Source organism: Suricata suricatta, chromosome 9, assembly GCF_006229205.1.
Source record: "Suricata suricatta isolate VVHF042 chromosome 9, meerkat_22Aug2017_6uvM2_HiC, whole genome shotgun sequence".
In the NCBI taxonomy this organism is placed as follows: domain Eukaryota; kingdom Metazoa; phylum Chordata; class Mammalia; order Carnivora; family Herpestidae; genus Suricata; species Suricata suricatta.
In genome coordinates this window covers 29,882,454-29,895,028 of record NC_043708.1, presented here as the reverse complement: position 1 = coordinate 29,895,028, position 12,575 = coordinate 29,882,454, and positions in this window count along the sequence as shown.

Genomic DNA, 12,575 nt, shown 5'->3' with positions numbered 1-12,575 from the left:
ATGTTGGCACAGGAGGCTGTCTGAGGGGCTTTCTCTTGGCCTTTGCTGTTACATAGTGACCCTTATTCCCTCTATCACGGAACCAGTGAAAACCAGTGAAAGCTTTCTGCCAGCTGCTAAGTACATCTGTCCATTTTTTAGTGAAGGACTGGGAGAATGACAAGAGGCATGGCATAGGTGATGAGAAGGACCTGTCCCAGCAATCTGTCTGCTATCTTGCCTCCATATGCCCCCACACTCATGGACGATCCCCATAACATTCATCTCCCTTGTTATTAATGGCAGCTCACACCCTGTACCTGAATATTTCCCTTTCTCCCAGATCTGAGTATCATTTGAGGAAGGAGTAAGGTCCTGGGTTCTATAAATACATGTATTGTTGCCTCCAGTGTGCTTCATTGACAGGATCTCTTCCCACTCCAGACATGGGTTCTAGGTCTGAAAACTGGCCCAATCTGGCAATGGGTGAGAGATGATCATTTTTCATTGTGGCTACTAACATCATTCTTTAGGGATTTTTGCTTGCATAAGTCATGCTATGCCCTGATTTATTCCTATCTATTTATCTCATAGGAATATCATGTTTTATTAGACATCATCATAGACCCCTGTGTCTGAAAGTTTACTAGGTTGACATTCAATTTGATTAATGTTACATTAACTGCAAATGCTTTACTTTTGATGGTTAAATGCTTTCATGTGGCCCCTGCCAATCTGGATGCCTGTCACATTCAATGAGACTGGGAATCCAGGTCCATAGCAGTATCAGCCCAGGTACCAGAAGATAGGCGCTACTGATCTGCTTGGGGGTGTCAATGTGCCTTTCACTAGTCATTCTTTGTTTAATTATTATTTTTTAAACATTTATTTATTTTTGCGAGACAAAGAGAGACAGATCATGAGCAGGGTAGGGGCAGAGAGAGAGGGACACACAGAATTGGAAGCAGATTCCAGGCTCTGAGCTGTCAGCAAGAGCCTGTTGTGGGGCTTGAACCATGAACTGTGAGATCATGACCTGAGCTGAATTTGGACATTCAACCAACTGAGCCATCCAGCTGTTCCCTGCTAGTCATTCTTTATCAATTCAGTGTAGAGATGCTTTCTGGGCCCTCTCTGGAAACATTTCCAGTAGGTAGATTTCTAGTCTTACATGTTCAGTTCATTCTGGTATGTTCACTTCTCTGAGTGCTAGGTCTGATTTTTGTCACAATGTTGCCTTCATCTATAGGCACATTTTTTTGTTGTTTATTTATTTACTTTTGAGAGAGAGAGAGAGTGAGAGCCAAGGAAGGACAGAGATGGAAAGCAAGAGAGAGAATCTCAAGCAGGCTCTGCACTGTCAGCACAGCATCCAACTTGGGTCCTGATCTCATGAACTGTGAGATCATGACCTGAACCAAAATCAAGAGTCTGACACTAAACCAACTGAGCCACCCAGGTGCCTATAGGGTTTCAATGTCTTTTTTACATGGATGCTTTCTGGGTCTCATAAGAACCTCCAACTTGATAGCTCGCTGATCTGAACCATTATACAGGAATTCTATGTAACTTATAAATAGCTATACAAGTTCACAATTATTATAGGTACCATTGCTACAGCACTTTGAAGAACTAAAGCTCTTACCTATGTCACTACACCCCCTTGTACCTAAAACCCATGCATATCCACCATAGGAGAAAGAAATAATATAATGGCACAACTCTTCCCATCACCCCATGTGCTACCATTAAAGGGTTTGCTGCCCATGGCTCTTGAGTGGACCAATTTCAACGTTCCATTTGTAGAGTTTACATCCTAGACACTTCTGGTACCAACTATCTTAAGCCAGTTATGGAAATTAAGGCGCTGACATATTGGGGAGTGGGAGTTAAGAGCCTTGGGATGGGTTCATTAGCTTGGATTATTTAGGTGAACCTAATTTCACCATGTGTTCTTAAAATAGAGGTTGTGGTCAGAGGAGTCTATAAAGAATCTGCAGAGATATTCATTACTATTATTGGTTTTGATGATGCAGGAAGGGGCCCAAAGCCAAAAAATTGTAGGTTGCCTCTAGAAGTTGGATAAATCCCCTCCTTGCCAAAGTGCCTTGATAAAGGAACATAGCCCCACAAAAATTTAAGATAAATTTCCAGGGTGGGAGGGGGTGGCTAACATGGCAGAGGTGTAGGGTGGCCCTACATTTGCCTCCAACCCTTGAACACAGCTAGATAAATGTCAAATCATTCTTAATGCACAAGAAATCAATATGAGTACTGAGAGAACAAAGCTGCATGACTACATTCAGAAAAAATGACCAAATTGTGAAAGGTAGGAACTGGGAAGAATTGATCTGGGGGAGGAAAGATACATGGACATTGTAGAGGGGAGGGATCCCTGACTGTTGAAAGAGGGAGAAGAGACCAAGAGAGAGAAAGAGTGAAGAAACAGTGAACACATGCACAGGGGATTTCACAGGAAAAAGTCTTCCGCAAAACCATTGACGTGTAAAAAAGAGAGGGTGTAAATACTGCAAGTTTTTCATAAACTTTTTTGTAAAAGTTTTTTATAAACAGAGTCTGAAGTTTTGGAGAACAGTGTCATTGTCAGGGTCACACCTGATGCTCTTCTGGGGAAGGAGGGCAAAGTCCCAGTGGTAGGCAGTGTGGTGTGAGGATCCCCTGGTTCCTATGGGGAGAAACGGTTCCCCTGCTTGGAATGCATTTGGTAAAGGTAATCCAACTTCTGTAGAGGCAAAAGGCCCAGGGGTGCCATTGAGCTGCCCCATTCACCAGCATAGGAAAAAAGTTGGGGGCTGAGAGCAGCAAGCCTTAGTGTTGGCTTTTTGCTGTGATTTACCATAAACTCAGACCCTCTGCAAGTTGCCCTTCTGTTTTCTGGGACAGGCAAGTACCAGTCACAGTGCAGGAAGACCCTCCCCCAGAAGACAAGTGCATGGTTTAGAAGTTTAGAATTTTGAAACACAGCTGTGCCAGATATAAAATATTGGAGCACTGTGCCACCTGGGAGGTTGACAGCTCAGACATAGATAGGATGTGGGTGGGATTCTGATGGAAGCTGGATACACAGGGAGGGTGATTATTTGCTCATCTGTGAGGGCTTCCTGAGAAGTGGTCACATGACCTCTCTGTTCCAGAGATGAGAGAGTGGGGCAAAGCCATTTTCACCATTGGCCACCAGCAGTGACCAACCTCAATGAGCTAAACAGGGCTACCAAGTGTAGACTGGAACTGCTACACCCAGTCCCGCCCACCCCCCCCCCACCCCCCAAGCACTCCAGGCACATCTCCACTAAGGCAAGTAGGCCTGAGAATCACAGTATCAGGCCCTTCCCCCAGAACACCAGCATACATTTCTTGATCAGATCAAGTCTACTGATCATAGGGTGCTGCAAAGCTTCAGCTCCAGGGGAAATAGGATCTAGCTTCCTTTTTCTGTCAATTTTTTAAATTAAAAATATGTTTATTTACCGGTTTTTTTGTTTGTTTTTTTTACCTAGCTTCTTTTAACAAGCAGACCAAATCACACTTAGGATCTAGTTGTTTGTTTGTTTTTTTCTGGACAAAGTGACAAGACAGAGGAATTCACCCCCAAAAGGAAGAACAGGAAGTAGAAATTGTGGCCAGGGATTTAATTAATACAGGTATAAATAATATGTCCGAATTAAAACTTAAAACAATTACAAGGATACTGGCTGGGCTTGAATAAAAAACATAGACGACACTAGAGAAACCCTTACTGCATTAAAAATGCTATAACTGAGATGCAAACCCTAATGGATGCCATAATAGCAAGGATAGATGAAGCAGAGGAACAAATTAGTGATACAGAAAATAAAATTATGGAAAGTAATGAAGCTGAAAAGAAGTGGGAAAGAAAGGTATTTGATCCCGAAGGTAGACTAAGGGAACTCAGCCACTTGTTAAAAATAATAACATTTGCATCATAGGAATCCCAGAAGATGAAGAGAGAGGAAAAGGGGCAGTAGGTTTATTTGAGCAAATTATAGCAGAAAACTTCCCTAATCTGGGTAAGGACACAGACATCAGAATCCAAGAAGTACAGAGAACTCCCATTAAATTCAACAAAAGCCACCATCACCAAAGCATATCATAGTCAAATACACAAAATACACAGACAAGGAAAAAATCCTGAAAGCAAGAAGAGAAAAATAAGTCCTTTGCCTACAAGGGAAGATAGATCATTATCATAGTAGATTTGTCCACAGAAATGTAGCAGGCCAGCAGGGAATGGCAGAATATATTCAACGTGCTGAATGGGGAAAATATGCAGCTAAGAATACTTTATTCAGCAAGGCTGTCATTCAGAATACAAGGAGAGATACAGAGTTTCACAGACAAATAAAAAATAAAGAGTTAATGACCACTAAACCAGTCCTGCAAAAAATATTAAAAGGGTCTCTCTGAGTGGGAGAAAAAAAGACCAAAGCACAAAGAGTAGAAAGGAGCAGAGAACATCATTAGAAACACCAACTTTATAAGTTGGCACTAAATTCATATCTTTCAATAATTATTCTGAATGTAACTGGACTAAATGTTCCAATCAAAGACATAGGGTATCAGAATGGATAAAAAACAAAACAAAACAAAAACAAGACCCATCTGTATGCTGCCTAAAAATACTCATTTTAGACCTAAAGACTCCTGCAGATTGAAAGTGAGGAGATGGGGGAACCATCTATCATGCCAATGGATGTTAAAAGAAAGCCAGGGTAGCCATACTTACATCCAACAAACTAGATTTTTTTTTACATTTATTTATTTTATTTTGAGAAAGGGGGGAGGAGGGGGCAGAGAGAGAGAGAGAGAGAGAGAGAGAGAGAGAGAATCCCAAGCAGCTTCCACTCTGTCAGTGCAGAGCCCAATGTGGGGCTCAATCCCATGAATTGTGATATCATGACCTGAGCCAAAATCAAGAGTTGGATGCTTAACCAACTGAGCCACTCAGCTGCCCTCAAACAAACTAGATAGTAAAGCAAAGACTGTAACAAGAGATGAAGAAAGGCATTATATCATAACTAAGGGGTCTATTCCTCAAGATCTAACAATTGTAAATTATTATTCCCCCAACTTGGAACACCTAAGTATATGAATCAATTAATAACAAACTTAAAAAGGGGTGGTTATGTAGCACAGTTGGTTAAGCACCGATTCTTGATTTTGGCTCAGGTCATGATCTCACAGTTCATGGGTTTGAATCCTGCACTGGGCTCTGTCCTGACAGCACAGAGCCTGCTTGGGATTTTCTCTCCCTGTCTCTCTGCCCCTCCCCCACCTGATCTCTTTCTCTCTTTTTGAAAATAAATAAATAAAGATTTTTTAAAAATAACAGGGGTGCCTGGTGACTTAGTTAAGTGTCTGACTCTTGATTTCAGCTCAAGTCATGATATCATGGTTTCTGAGCTCCAGTCTCACATCAGGCTCTGCACTGACCTTGTGGAGACTGCTTTGGATTCTCTGTCTCCCTCTGTCACTGCACCTCCCCTGCTTGCTCTCTCTCAAAAATAAATGACATTTAAAAAATAAATTAAAAATAACAAACATAAAGAAACTCATTGATAATAATACAATAACAGGAGACTTTAACATCTTACAGCAATAGACAGATTATCTAAGCTGAAAATCAAAAACAATAACAGCAATAACAATGGCTTTGATAACATACTAGACCACTGAACCAGATGGAGTTAACAGATATATTCAGAACATTTCATTCTAAAGCAGCAGAATAGCAGAATACTCATTTTTGTTGAGTGCACATGGAACATTCTCCAGAGAATAGATCACATACTGGGTCACAAATCCGCCCTCAACAGGTACAAAAAGGTCGAGATACCATGCATATTTTCAGACCACAGTGCTATGAACCTTAAAGTAAACCACCAGAAAAAACTTGAACAACTACAAATACATGGAGGTTAAAGAACATAGTACTAAAGAATGAATAGGTTAACCAGGAAGTTAAAGAATAAAAAAGTACATGGAAGCAAATGAAAATGAAAACACAACAGTCCAAAACCTTTTGAGATGCAGCATAGGCAGTCCTAAAAGGGAAGAATATTGCAATACAGGCTTACCTCAAGAAGCAAATGTCTCAGATACACAACCTAACAATACACTTAAAGGAGGTAGAAAAAGGGACAGCAAATAAAGTATAATAGAGGCAGAAGAAGGAAATAATAAAGATTAGAGCAGAAATATGATTTAAAGAAACATAGTAGAATAGGTCAATGAAACTAAGAACTGGTTCTTTGAAAGAATTAATAAAATTGATAACCTCCTAGCCAGACTTATCAAAAAGAAAAGAGAAAGGACCCAAATAAATAAAATGAAAGAGGAGATATCACAACCAACGCCACAGAAATACAAATAATCATAAGAGAATATTATGAAAAATTAAATGCCAACCAGCTGGAAAAATCTCAAAAAATGAACAAATTCCTAGAAACATACAAACTACCAAAACTGCAATACAAAGAAACCGAAAATTTGAACAGACCCATAACAAGCAAAGAAATTGAATCAGTAACCAAAATTCTCTCAACAAATAAAAGTTCAGGGCCAGATGACATCCCAGAGGAATTCTACCAGACATTTAAGAGGCGCATGGGTGGCACAGTCAATTGAGTATCTGTCTCTTGGTTTTGGCTCAGGTCTTCACCTCACAGTCATGAGAGTGGGCCCCATGTTGGGTTCCATGCTGGGCATGAAACCTGATTAAAAGAAAAAGCACACGCATTAAAAAAAGAAGAAGAAGAAATAATAAACCATTAAAAATGTAAAAACATTAAAAACAAAAACAATTTTAAAAAACAAAAAAAATTCCAAAAAAATGAAAGGCAACCTTCAGAATGGGAGAAGATATTTCCAAGTGATATATCTTACTTAGTATCCAAAATATGTGAAGAATGTAACAAAACCCAATGCCCCAAAAACAAATAATTCAGTTAAAAAATGGGCAGAGAACATGAATAGACATTTTTCCAAAGAAGACATCCAGATGGCTAACAGATACATGAAATGATGCTCAACATCATTCATCATTGGGGATGTACAAGTCAAAACTACAATGAGATACCACCTCACACCTGCCAGAATGGCTAAGATCAACAACACAAGAAACAACAGGTGTTGGGGAGGATGTGAAGAAAGAGGAACCCTCTTGTACTGTTGGTGGGAATGCAAATTGGTGCAGCCACTCTGGAAAGCAGCATGGAGGTTCCTCAGAAAGTTAGAGATATACCTACCCTATGATCCAGCAGTTGCACTACTAGGTATTTACCAAAAGAATACAAAAATACAGATTAGAAGGGATACAAACATCCTGATGTCTATAGCACCAGCACCAACAACAGGCAAATTATGGAAAGAACCCAAATTTCCATCAACTGATGAATGGATGAAAGAAGATGTGGCATATATATAATGGAATATCACTCAGTCATCAAAAAGAAATAAGTATTGCCATTTTCAATGAAATGGGTGGAGCAATAGAGTATTATGTTGAGCAAAATTAGTTAGAGAAAGACAAATGCCATATGATTTCACTTATATGTGGAATTTAAGAAACAAAACAGATGAAGATAGGGGAAGGGGGAAAGGAGAGTGGGGGTGGCACATAAAAGATTTTTAATGACGGAGAACAAACTGAGAGTTGATGGAGGGAGGTGAGCTAGACTGAGGATAGGTATCAAGGAGGGCGCTTGTTATGATGAGCACTGGGTGTTGTATGTAATCACTGAATTTTACTCCAGAAACCAATATTGCACTGTATAGTAATACTTAGAATTTAAATAAAAATTTGGAAGAAAAAAAGAAATTAAACTATTATCTTTATACTTTCTGATAATTTATTTTTACTAGCATATGTAGACCATTCACATTTAAAGTGATTACTTAGGGATGCTTGGGTGGCTCAGTTGGTTAAACATCTGACTCTTGGTTTCAGCTTGAGTCATGATCATAGGTTCCTGATCCCAGGATCTACTCAGTGCAGAGTCTGCTTTAGATTCTCTCCTTCTCTACCTCTACTCCTCTTCCCTGCTTGCATTCTCTCTTTCTCTAAAATAAAATTTATTAAAGTGATAATTGGCATAATTGATTAATATCTACCATATTTGTAAATGTTTTTTGTTCTTTATGCTTGTTTTTTTGTCTTTCACTTTGCTTTCTGTGGTTTTAATTATGAAGAATTTTCTCATTCAAATGAAGAGTAGAAACCTCAGTTTCTTTAAGCCCTTATGCCATTACCTTTTTAGTGTATTTGTCTTAAATATTTCCACCATATACATTGAGAACTACATTGGACAATATTTTTTTCAGCAATCAAACATAATTTAGTAAATTCAAGAAAGGTAAAGTCCAGGGTACTTGGGTTCCGGCTTTGGCTCAGGTCATGATCTCATGGTTCGTGGGCTTGAGTCCCACATCGGGCTCTGTGCTGACAGCTAGCTCAGAGCCTGGAGCCTGCTTCAGATTCTGTATTTCCCTCTCTCTCTCTGATTAAAAAAAGAAAGAAAGAAAAGGAAAGTCCATTGTATTTACTCATTTTTACTTCATTCTCCTTCCTTAGAGCTGTTGCAAGATTCATTGTTTTATAATTTATTTTGTCTCAAGAATTTACTTTAGCCATTGTTTTGGCAGGTCTGTGACAACTTCTCTTATATTTCCTTAATTTGAAAATGTCTTGATTTCCTCTTCATTCCTGATGGATATTTTTACTGTATATAAAATTCTGGATTATTATTTTCTTTCAACTCTTGTGGAATATTTGCTACTTCCTTCTCACCTCTGTGGTTTCTAATGAGGAATCTACTGTTTTTCAAATTATTTATTTTTCCTCTGTAGGTAAGATTATGCAAGATGTTTTTCTCTAAGCATTTTCAAGATTTTTTCTTTGTCTTTAGTTCTCAAATTTTTATTATGATATGTCATAGTATGGGTATTCTTTATATGGTTCTGTCACATCTTGATTCTGTAGACTATTACTTTTGCCAAATTTGAGAAATCTTCAGCCATGATTTATTTAGGTAATTGCTAGCCCTGCCCTATTTTTCTCTTCTTTTGCAACTGTGATAAACATGAGTGTTAGATCTTTTGTTATAGTCCTACAGATCCCAGAGACTCTTCATATTTTTTCCAGTCTGTTTTCTCTCTGCTTTCCAGATTTGGTAATAAGTCTTTCTGTACATTCAAGTCCAGAGATGGGCTTTGTTCTATTTTGTTGTTGAGCCCATCCAGTGGCTTTTTGGCTTCAGGTTTTGTATTTTTTCAGTTACAAAATTTTCATTATTTTGTTTTGCCTCTCTTATACTTATTTGGTGAAACTATTTGCAAGTTTTTATTTTGTCAATGTTTCCATCATATTTATTATTGCCCACTGAAACATTTTTATGATTGCTGCATCAAAATCCTCATCAGATACCTCCAACATCTGTTGGAGTTGGCATATACAGATTGTCTTTTCTCATTTAAGTCGAAACTTTCCTAGTTCTTTCTATGACAGGTAATTTTCATTTTATTCTATTTTTTTAATGTTTTGCTTATTTTTGAGAGAGAGAGAGACAGCATGAGCAGGGGAGGGTCAGAGAAAGAGGGAGGCACAGAATCTGAAGACAGGCTCCAGGCTCTGAGCTAGCAGTCAGCACAGAGCCCTATGCAGGGCTCACAACCCACGAACTGTAAGACCTGAGCCAAAGTCAGATGCTTAACCGACTGAGCCACCCAGGTGCCCCAATTTTCATTTTATTCTGAGCACTTTGGGTGCTATATTTTGGGGCTTGAGATCTTACTTAAATTTCAACCCCCACTCTGATACTGCACTAGTAGTGGAAGCATTGAGTTGTCATTGGTAGATTGTGGTAGATATCCAGGTTTCAGATGACATGCCAAAAGGAAGGAGAATCTCAGACTGATTAGGTGTGGTAGTTCACTCTCACCCCTCTTGGTCTCTTCTAATATCACCCATGTTAGGAGGTTGAAGGATGCCTTATTGCTGCTGCCCAATCCACTAACACTGCCAAATGAGGTCCCTATGACTATATGGTGAGAATGAAAGTCCCAGAACTCTATTTGATCTTCTCTGACACTACCCCTGTGCAAGGCTGGAAGCCCTTCATTGGAAGTGGGTATAATTCGATGTTTAACCCCTTATGTTGCTCATGCTAATGAGGATGCATGTAGAGTTACAATTTTTCCCATGACATTTGGTTGGCATAGGAAAGTTATTTCATAAAACGTTTCTGTACAGGCTACTCATTTCCCGGTCCTCTGGTTAGACAGAGCAAACTTGTCTTGGGGGCTTTTTTTTTTTTTTTTTGTCTGTGACTATTGCATTTCAAGGTTGTAGACTTCTCCATACTGCAATGCGGGTAAAAGAAAATGCAGAGACACATCAATAAAAGAAAGGATAAGAACCACATGACCCTCTCAATAGATGCAGAGAAAGCATTTGACAAAATACAGCATCCTTTCTTGATAAAAGTCCTCAAGAAAATAAGGATAAAAGGACCATACCTCAAGATCATAAACGCCACATATGAAAGATCCAATGTTAATATCATCCTCAATGAGGAAAAATTGAGAACTTTCCCCCTAAGGTCAGGAACAAGACAGGGATGACCACTCTCACCAGTGTTACTCAACAGAGTATTGGAAGTCTTTGCCTCAGCAATCAGAAAACACAAAGAAATAAAAGGCATTCAAATTGGCTAGGAAGAGGTCAAACTTCAACTCTTTGCAGAAGAAATGATACTCTATATGAAAAGCTCAAAAGATTCCACCAAAAAAACTGCTAGAACTGATCCATGAATTCAGCAAAGTCACAGGATATAAAATCAATGCACAGAAATTGGTTGCATTCCTATACACCAATAATGAAGCAACAGAAAGAGAAATCCAGGAATAGATTCCATATACAATTGCACCAAAAACCATAAAATACCTAGGAATAAATCTAACCAAAGAGGTGAAAAATCTATACACTGAAAACTATGGAAAGAAAGAAAGAAAGAAATTGAAAGACACAAAAAAATGGAAAAATATTCCATGCTCCTGTATAGCAAGAACAAATATTGTTAAACTGTCAATAGTACACAAAGCAATATTCAATGCAATAGCTATCAAAATAACACTAGCATTCTTCACAGAGTTAGAAAAAACAATCTTAAAATTTGTATGGAATCAGAAAAGACCCCAAATAGCCAAAACAATCTTGAAAAAGAAAACCAAAGCTGGAGGCATCACAATCTCAAACTTCAAGCTGTATTACAAAGTTGTAATAATCAAGACAGTATGGTATTGGCATAAAAACAGACACCCAGGTCAATGGAACTGAATAGAGAACCCAGAAATGGACTCACAAACGTATGGCCAACTAATCTTAGACAAAGCAGGAAAGAATATTCAATGGAATAAAGACAGTCTCTTCAGCAAATTGTGCTGGGAAAACTGGACAGCAACATGCAGAAAAAGGAACTTGAACCATTTTCTTATACCTAAAATAAACTTAAAATGGAAGACCTAAATGTAAGACAGGAAGCCATCAAAATCCTCAAGAAGAAAACAGGCAAAAACCTCTTTGGCTTCAGCAGCAGCATCTCCTTATTCAATACGTCTCCAGAGGCAAGGGAAACAGAAGCAAAAATGAACTATTGGGACCTCATCAAAATAAAACCCTTCTGCACAGCGAAGGAAACAATCAACAAAACTAAAAGGCAACTGATGGAATAGGAGAAGATATTTGCAAATGAGTTTTCAGATAAAGGCTTAGTATCCAAAATCTATAAAAAACTTATCAAACTCAACACCCAAAAAACAAATAATCCAGGGAAGAAATGGGCAAAAGATATGAATGGACACTTCTCCAAACAAGACATCCAGATGGCCAACCGACACATGAAAAGATGCTCAACATCATTCATCATCAGGGAAATACAACTCAAAAAAACCACATGAAGATACTACTTAACACCTGTCAGAATAGCTAACATTAACAACTCAGGCAACAACAGATGTTGGCGAGCATGTGGAGAAAGAGGATCTCTTTTGCACTGCTAGTGGGAAAGCAAACTGGTGCAGCCACTCTGGAAAACAGTATGGAGGTTCCTCAAAAAATTAAAAATAGAACTACCCTATGACCCAGCAATCGTACTACAAAGTATTTATCCAGGGGATACAGGTATGCTGTTTTGAAGGGGCACATGCACCCCAATGTTTATAGCAGCACTACCAACAATAGGCAAAGTATGAAAAGAGTCCAAATGTCCATCGATGGATGAATGGATAAAGAAGATGTGGTATTTCTGTATCTCTTGAGTAAATCCCTAGCAGTGCTATTGCTGGGTCGTAGGGAGTTCTATGGATAGTTTTTTGAGGAACCTCCACACTGTTTTCCAGAGCGGCTGCACCAGTTTACATTCCCACCAACAGTGTAGGAGGGTGCCTGTCTCTCCACACCCTTGCCAGCATCTATAGTTTCTTGATTTGTTCATTTTAGCCACTCTAGGAGCACATGTACCCCAATGTTCATAGCAGCAATGTCAACAATAGCCAAAACA